The sequence below is a fragment of the Rousettus aegyptiacus genome, unplaced genomic scaffold (assembly GCF_014176215.1).
Source record: "Rousettus aegyptiacus isolate mRouAeg1 unplaced genomic scaffold, mRouAeg1.p scaffold_m13_p_10, whole genome shotgun sequence".
Classification (NCBI taxonomy): domain Eukaryota; kingdom Metazoa; phylum Chordata; class Mammalia; order Chiroptera; family Pteropodidae; genus Rousettus; species Rousettus aegyptiacus.
The window spans coordinates 49,730,111-49,739,101 of record NW_023416285.1 but is presented as its reverse complement, the minus strand read 5'-3'; positions in this window follow the sequence as shown (position 1 = coordinate 49,739,101).

The window sequence follows — 8,991 nt, the reverse complement described above, 5'->3', positions numbered from 1 at the left end:
AAATGACCTGGATAATCAAAGGATATTTATATGTGAAGATATTAATGATACGTAATATCAGCAAATGAAAAAAAAATGAGTTTTGATGACTGTCTTTTATATAGGGATGGGACAGAGATTTCCTGTCAACACCTTGTTCTTTGTGGGCTAAGACATTCATAATACATTCTTATGATTACTCATGAAACATGATTCTTTCAGGAGACTCTAAGGCTTTGCTAATGAACAATAAAAAACAAATAATTGCAATAACTAGAAAAGTACCAGGATGTATTAGAAGTTTGGCTGGGAGCGATATACTTTAAGAATTTCAACATAAAAGACTTAAAACAAATCCACTGAAATGTATGAATCATGCATTTATAGAGGAAGCCTTGTTCCCCCATCTCATTTGGTCGGAAAACAGGCTTTTGGCCTGGATAAAGGGAAGGTGCACTAGCCTGAGAGTCAGCAGCCCTGCGTCCCATCCAAGCTCAGTTGCTGTTGCCTCCATCTGATGGTCAATTCAGTTACCCACAAAGAAACTATGCAGGGCTCTCTGAGAGTACATGTCCCAGCTAACTCAGTGCCAAAGGAAGAAGGAGATCCTTCCTCCAACAAAAATCCATCATCTCCTGCTTCAGCATGTTTGACAGGATATGTCCATTTCCTTTCAGAGAACTCCTCTATTCTTCATTTCTGTAGGTTTTATTTCTGTGGTCCAGACAGATCAATACAAACTCTATAGGCTTTTTCTCAAAGTCTAGGTTATTAAGTCTTAAATAGCATCACCTGTGGGACACCGACAGCTCAGCAAAAGCAGCATTTTGGCAAGCCTAATTGCTTTCACAGTCTTTCTTTCAAGTTAATGCATTTGTACCTATATGTACTTTCTACTGTGGTTCTGGTCTCATGATGCCCTCTGAGCTAATCCCCCACCTCTCCAATATTTCATTCTGGAAAATTTGAAGCCTAGAGCAAAGCTGAAAGAATTTTATGGTGAACATCCACATACTATATACTCACTGCCCAGATTCTACTATAAACAATGAACTATACTTGCTTTATCACATATTTACACATCTATCTTTCTACCAATGCATTTGATGCCAATTTTTAAAATTGAGTTACACATATTTTTTCTTATCCTTTTATGGAAGATTGTATTTATCATATGTTGCAATGATCTTTGCATGTGTCTTTTGATTTTGTGTATAGAGCCTTATTACTTCTAAGCCAGGTGCAAAGAAACATGTTGAAGTACAACAAAACATAGTAAGGGGGCGTTTGAGCAACCAGTGTCTGGTTAGCTCATTAAAGGGCACCAAGACTTAGATGGTTACGTGGGAAGAGAGGTTTGAGCACAAGAGAAAACAGCAGTCTGGTGCCAGCTTTTAGCAGTATGGAAACAGATCAAACTGGGGGATTGGAGTGGGGGTCCTGACTAATTTGTTAGGATGACCCAACCATGAGGAGAAAGGCAGGCATGATATAATTACTGTAACAGAAAGATTTTAGATGATCGAATTTTCGTTATGTCAACACTTGGAAAATCCATTAAGAGAGGCACAGAGTACTTGGGTCTTTGATGTGTTTTCTTTCCATGTTAGATGCTGAGTGGATTTAGACTGGTGGTATAAACCATTGGGTGCTTACTTGCTGAGACTGGAACAAGAGTTGGTTTTCTTGAACTTAGATGTAACTAAGTCAAGAAGCTGGTCTAATCTACATTCTCTTCAAAATGAAAAGATAAATGAATAAAACTCATTTCATCTTGCAAAACCAACACATGCCCCTCAAAAAATCTGGAGCATTTAGAAAAGAGCTGCAATTCAGCAATTTCACTCCTGTGCATATCCAGGAGAATTAAAAACATATATCTACATAAAAACTGGTAAAAGAATGTATATAGCAGCGTTATTCATAATAACCAAAAAGTGGAAACAATTCAAATGTCCATTAACTGATGGACAGGTAAACAAAATGTGGCATATCCACGCAATGGGAATTATTAGGCAATAAAAAGGAATGAAGTACTGATGCATGCTACAATATGGATGCACGTTGAACACATTATGCAAAGAGTCAGATACAAATGGACACATGTTGTATTATTCCATTTATGTGAAATGTCCAGAATAGGCAAATCCATGGAGACAGATTAATAGTTGCCAGGGACTGGGGAGAGGGGGCAATGGGAATGGAGTTTCTTTTGGGAATGGTGAAAATGCTCTGGAATTAGGTAGTGGTGATGATGCACAACTCTGGATATACGATATGAACCACTGAATCATGTACCTTAAAAGGATGGATGGGCTTTATGGATTTTGGATTATATCTCAATAAATTTGTTAGTAATATATACATATATAAATGAGAGAGAAAATAAGAGCTACTCGTGATCTTAACACTTTGTAACCGCTAATTTTAATGGATGCTTAATAGTTGACTGGCTGAAAGATGAGAGTGAGAGAAGAGAAGGAAGGATGTGATAAAATATGGCAGACCAAACAACCAGGAACAACTGTCTTTCTGCTACCCAGTTCCACAGTTTCCCACCTGGCCAGAGTCTTACCTGTAAAGAAATGTGTAGTTCTTAGATTAGAGGGAGGGAGATGCCACTGTTGACAAGTAACAAATAGAAACTATTCTTATATTGGGTCATCCCCGGAGTTTTAAGTATGAACCAGATGCAAATGTAATTGCATTGATATGCCAAAACACATTAACAGCCATATAATCAATATCAAACTTTCACTAAGATATGAAGAGGCAGAATACAACAGCAGAAGGAGCACTGGATTTAGAGTCGGAGGGATTCGGTTGCAGTCCTGGCTCCATAGGTAATAGCTGCATAACCTGTATAGCAAGTAACTCAAATTTCTCTGTGCCTCAGTTTCTCCATCTACGAAAGGGAATCTCTATCACCTGTTCTAGTTATCTCTCAGGGTTGTGTGAAGGCCAACTAAAATTTATATACAAGTGACTTCAAAATTGTAAAATGCTAGACAAGAGCAGAAAATATAATAATGTCTAATTCAAATTATGAGCTAAAAAATGCTTTATTGTAGTAAATGCCATAATATGACATTTTAACAGAGAGAAATAGGTATTAAAGGACAAATTATTTCTTTGTATTGTGCAGCCCTAGAAGGTCTCAGAGGACTATCTGGAAACATAAGAAGGCGATAACATGCAAATGCCTTTCCCATGTGTGAAAGATAAGCCACAGAGGTGAGCAAAGAGAAGGCAGAGACCACTGGTGGGCAGGCGGGGGTGGGGGACCGGGTCACCCGGCCTGGTTTGGATTTCCTTTTTCCTTCCTTCCTTCCTTCCTTCCTTCCTTCCTTCCTTCCTTCCTTCCTTCCTTCCTCCCTCCCTCTCTCCCTCCCTCCCTCCCTCCCTCCCTCTCTCCCTCTCTTCCTCTCTCCCTCTCTTCCTCTCTTCCTCTCTTCCTTCCTTCCTTCCTTCCTTCCTTCCTCCCTCCCTCCCTCCCTCCCTCCCTCCCTCCCTTCCTTCCTTCCTTCCTTCCTTCCTTCCTTCCTTCCTTCCTCCCTTCCTCCCTCCTTTCCTCCTTCCCTCTTTTCCTTCCTATCCTCTTCCTTAAAGAAACATGTATTGTGAGCCTGGAAATACAAAAAGATGAATAAAATTTATTTCTTTTCCATTGTGGAAATCACAGTCTAACAGGAGAGAAAGATTCATGAATAATTAAAATACTGTGTGGCAAGTGCAATGATATTGATGGGCATAGCGTGTTATGGAATAGAAAAAAAAAAAGACTTAGTTTAGAAGGCTTCCTGGAGGGAAAATAACTCCATCAAATCTTAAGTGATTAGTAGTATTTACTCAGGTTTAATGCGAAGGATAAAAAAGATACTCTAGGCAAAAGGAACAGTGTGAGAAAAAACATGGAAGTGAGAAATAACATGGCGGATCTGTAGAACTACAAATAGTTCATTCCTATTGAGGGATGATGAGGCAGGAAGTGGCAAAAAAAGTCTGCACATACAGTGATGTTCTAAGAATCCTGACTAATTGGATGATTCTGAAGCCAGAACAGGTAAGCAAAAACATTCAAGTTCTTACTTCTCTTTTAGGAAAAAGATAATTTAATAGTTAATGAAGTTAAAATGAGGAGTGAGAATTTTGACTCGTATCAAATGATTAATTTTCTTTGTATATAAATAGCTTTTAAAAATAAATAGGAAAAAGATGAGTAACTCAATAGAAAAATAGACTAAGAACATGAACAAGAGTCTGCAGAGAAATACAAATGGATGGCAAACTGACAACACTTAATATGCACATACCCTTTGACTTAGCAATCCTGCCTTTAGGAATTTGCCTTGCCAATATAATTAGACAAGGGGCACAAGAACATTCATTGTATTATTTATAATCATTAAATGATTGGCATCTAAATACCCATCAATTGGGGACTAGTTAAATAAATTATGGTAATTCATAAATAAGCCATTAAAAAAATAAAGTATGAATATAAAAAAGTCACCAAAATATATCATTTGGTGAAAAAAAGAAACAAATCATATAACTTTACACATGCTTTTAAAAAGATATATACCGATATACTTACATGTACCTTTAAACAATTCCACAAGGATGAATGAGCTATTAACAATGATTTCTCTCCAGAAGCACAGAGACTTTTAATATTATTTGAATTGTTCCTTATATATTACCTTCATGAAAAAATATTAAAATATATATCAGTAATTGCCAATGAGTTTAGTGGGTTTTAAAAGACTGTTTATCCCCAAAGTGAGGACAATTTGCTGAGTGATATTCATGAGACCTCTTTAAAGATCTAGAACATTCTTCTGCTGATATTCTAAGGATGACTTTGGATCCTGAAATATCCCACTTCTTCCCAGTCTCGAGGTGAATGAAGTCAAACATTTCTGCTCTTCAATTCCAGCTCTCATATTGCTCTATTTGTACCTTTAGAAGACATCTACTCCTCCCTTAAGTTAGCAAAAGTTAGTTCCTTTCAACCAAAAGACCCCAAGTAAAAAAGTAATTTTAAAGAATTGATAGTTTGACTTATTTAGGTTCTTAAGCATGTAGACTACTGATACATTTTCTGATAAAGACTCTAGGGATTATACTATTGCATTAACTATTCCCCAAGTAAATTATTTCTCAAGAGACATTGATTGACTAGTAGGGGCTTATAACCAAGTTGTTCTCCAAGTAAAATGTGGAAAATGAAAGACAGATACTCAATAAATATTTATGATAGAATACACAAAAATCATCTTGAGAACTTGTTCTCCACTGAGGGGGAGGGGGAGGTAGGAATGGCAACACAGATGGGGAATTAACTGTGAGGATTTCATTAGAAGGAAATCTAGGCTGGGAGTGAGAAATACAGGATGGAGAGAGGCTTTGACATCCCGCAGAGGTTCCCAAGTGACAGTCCATGAACAAGCTGCCTCAGGTTTATCTGGAGAGTTTTAATCATCTGTGGGAGGCAGAATAATGGCCTTTCCCAAAGACAACCAAACCCCAGTCCCCAAAATCTTTGAATATGTTATCTTGCATGGCAAAAGGGACTTTGCAGATGTGATTAAGTGAAGGGCCTTGGGATGCTGAGATTATCTTGCATTATCCAAATGGTCCCAATGTAATCACAAAGACCCTTAAAGCAGAGGAGAGAGGCAGAAGAGGTTAGAGTGAGGCAATATGAGAAGAACTCTACTTGCCGGCTTTGAAGGTGAAGGAAGGGGCCATGAGTCGAGGAAAGTGGGTGGCCTCTAGAAGATGTAAAAAGCAAGGAAATTGATCCTGTCCTAGAGCTTCCAGAAAGGAAATCAGCCCTGTTGAGACCTTGACTTTAGCCCAGCAAGACCTGTGTTGGATTTCTAACCTACAGAACTATAAGATAATAAATTCATATTGTTTTAAGCCACTAAATGTGTGGTAATTTATTATAGCAACAATAACAACATATACAAGTTCTGAGGCCCCATTCTAAGTGATTCTGATTCAGCATATTTTAGAAGTTGGTATTTGTCCAAGTTTGGGGAACCCTGCTTAGAAGATGGCTTTAAATCTATTAAGGAGACTAGGTTTAAAGACTGTAAGTCATATAGGTAAAATTTTTTATCTTTGGAGATTTCATTTCTCTAAAGTATGTTCAAACAAATATTCTTCCTGGTACAGGCAAATGTGTGACAAAGTGGCCAGGAAATCCAGAAATCAAGTTTTAATACATACTCACTTTAAGTGAATTTGGTAAATGTGTTACCACTTTGCTGAGTTCTATTATGTTTGCTACATGGAACATCTCATTCCAAACTTATCTCTCAGGTAAATAAATTAAATTTTGGAATTCTCTTTTATAGTTAAATTCTTTTTATTTTACAATCCAGTGCATCCAGCTGGTACCTGGTGAGCATTTCCTCCAAGTGAGGCACATCAAACCCCCCTCCTTCCGGGTCCTTCCCCTCAGGAACAGGTCAGCAGTCCAGGGGTTCCCAAGAAGGCCCTGGGTTTTGTGCCCTCACCTTAGAGTTAATCTTCAGTCTCAGGGTGAACACACAACATTATTGCAGTGGTTAAAACTGCTGCTTAGTTCAGACACAAATACCCACATTTTGTTATTAAAACCTTATAGTCAGTCTTACGTTTTGTGAGGATCATAGCTACACCCTCTTTGTCTCCAGCTATAATTTTTGCTCTCGCTAAGGTAAAAACAAAACAGAAACCCTCTAAGAGAGAGGTTTTCAACATGGCTATGCATACGATTTAGTTTTAAAAATGATTGTTGATACCCTGGTCCCACCTCCCAGACGTTCTAATTCAGTAGATCTGGCTGAGACCTAGGGATCGGTATTTTTTTAAGACACTCAACCCCCCAGATTATTCTCATGTGGTGAACCCCTTTTTTGAGGGACTTTAACCCTAGGGTGCCTGTCCTGTCTCTTTTCTTTTGAGATTTGTGACCCTTGAGAATTCCTGCTACTGGTGTTTGCTAAGGCATCCTACTGTTGGAGGGGCCAGCAGCGGGCACAATGGGAAAGTTGACATGATAATTATTTTTTTTTACTCTTTCGAGCTAAATTAAATATGGACTAGTGATCTTGTACTTGTTCCCGACAGCTTGAGAAATGGATACATTACCCTGGGATTGCTACAGAATACTTTGAGAAAAAAAAATGTACGATAATGACAGCCCAGAATCTAAACTTGCATGAACTTCTGGTACAGGAAAGAGACGTTAGCAAATGTGCTAATGAGGGCTGTATGTGCAGCTCTCCTGGGAAGAATAATCTCTCATTAGCTTAAGTAGGACACACTTGGAGAACTGTTGTTTTGGGGTGATGTTGATTGTGCAGCTCACACAGTGCATTGGGAGCTCCCCACTCTGTTCTCACTTGCTGATAGGTAGCAGTGACAACTAAACAAAGACTAGAATTCCCACAAATGCCATTGTGCTCCACTCAACAGACATAAGAAAGCAGTTTTTAACATGTCGTGTCAGTAAGATGGTAAACACAGAGGAAATGTTTGAAATGCTCCCTACCAGACTGAAAGGGAGGCTAGCATCCAATGGCTGAAGCAAATGCTCCCTCATTAGGCTGGAGGGCTTATCTTTAGCTGGCACCATAAATATAAATGGGGAAGGCATGGCCTAAGTAGATGTGGGAAGTATTTGCTTGGGATTCCTGGTCTAGAGAAAGTAATCAAAACAGAAAAAAAAATATAGAACCCCTCAAGTAAGATTCTATCTCCTTGTAAAGAGACAGCCCTTCAACTACCTGTCAGCTACCCAAGACAAAATATTGTCTGCAGGGAGGAAGAATTGCATTTGCTCTAGATATAGCACCATGCACTGTTGCTGTGGGGATCACAGAGACATGGGATATAGAATTGCCTTATGTAAACTGTTAAGTACAGTTTGAATTTGGTTGTACTGATTCATTACCTAGAGGACCTTGCTACTCAAAGTTTAGTCTTCAAACTGGTATCATCGGTCTCACTTAGGAGTGTTATAGAAATGCTACTAAATGTGCTCTTTTTAAAAAAAAAAAAAAAGTTTTTTTTTTTATTGTGGTCAAAGGTACATAACATAAAATTTGCCATTTTATGGTACTTGCATTTGAGAATATATATTGAGGAAGGAAGGTGCCTGGATACGTAGAGGAAAGAAGTAAAATAAGATCCTACTGCAAGTAAATCTTTATTTTCATGGTTTTACGTAACTCATGCATCTCGTAGAGACATGGAGAACCTGGGACTCTGCTTTCACTGCATTATTTTATTTTGTCTGTCAGAAACTTTATTCTCTTAACCAAGATCTTTTTCCTTTTATAGGGATTTCAACTGATCCTATTTGTCTCTTTTCAGAACCTTCAGGAACACACAGGGAGTTACTGCGGGGAATTCTGTGCTCCCTGCTCTCCTGTCTCAAACCCCACTGCGGCTTCAGGGCTCAGCGTGACTCAGGGGTGCAAACTCTAGACCGTCTGACTTGGAATGTGACTGAGGAACTCTGACCGGTCTCCCTTGCTCATATCTGAAACTGGGAAGTTTATAAAACCCAAAAACCCTTTTATAATCCTATAAGGAAGGAAACACAATGGAAAATTCCACGGGAAATATCTGAAATTGCCTAACTCTTCTGTGTCAGCAACTGGGAGGTCAGATGTGGCTAGATGGCCATGTGGGTATACAGCTGTACAAGGTGTTCATCTCGGGAGTAACCATCTAGAGACTACCTCTAGTCATTACAAGTTGCTTGAGAACTACATAAACCAAGACCCAGTCTTTGTAGCGATTGCTCATAACTATTCATTGATCAAAGATTAAGCGAATGGTTCTCAACCTTAGCTACACAGTGCAATCAATCACTCATGTGAAGTTTAAAAAAAAAAAAATCTCTGTGCCAGGACCCAAGCCTAGAGATTCTGACTATACATGAATAAAGGAAGTAGTGTTACCACATAAACAGCTATCAGTACTTCGGGAGTGCTTTACGGGTTTCAA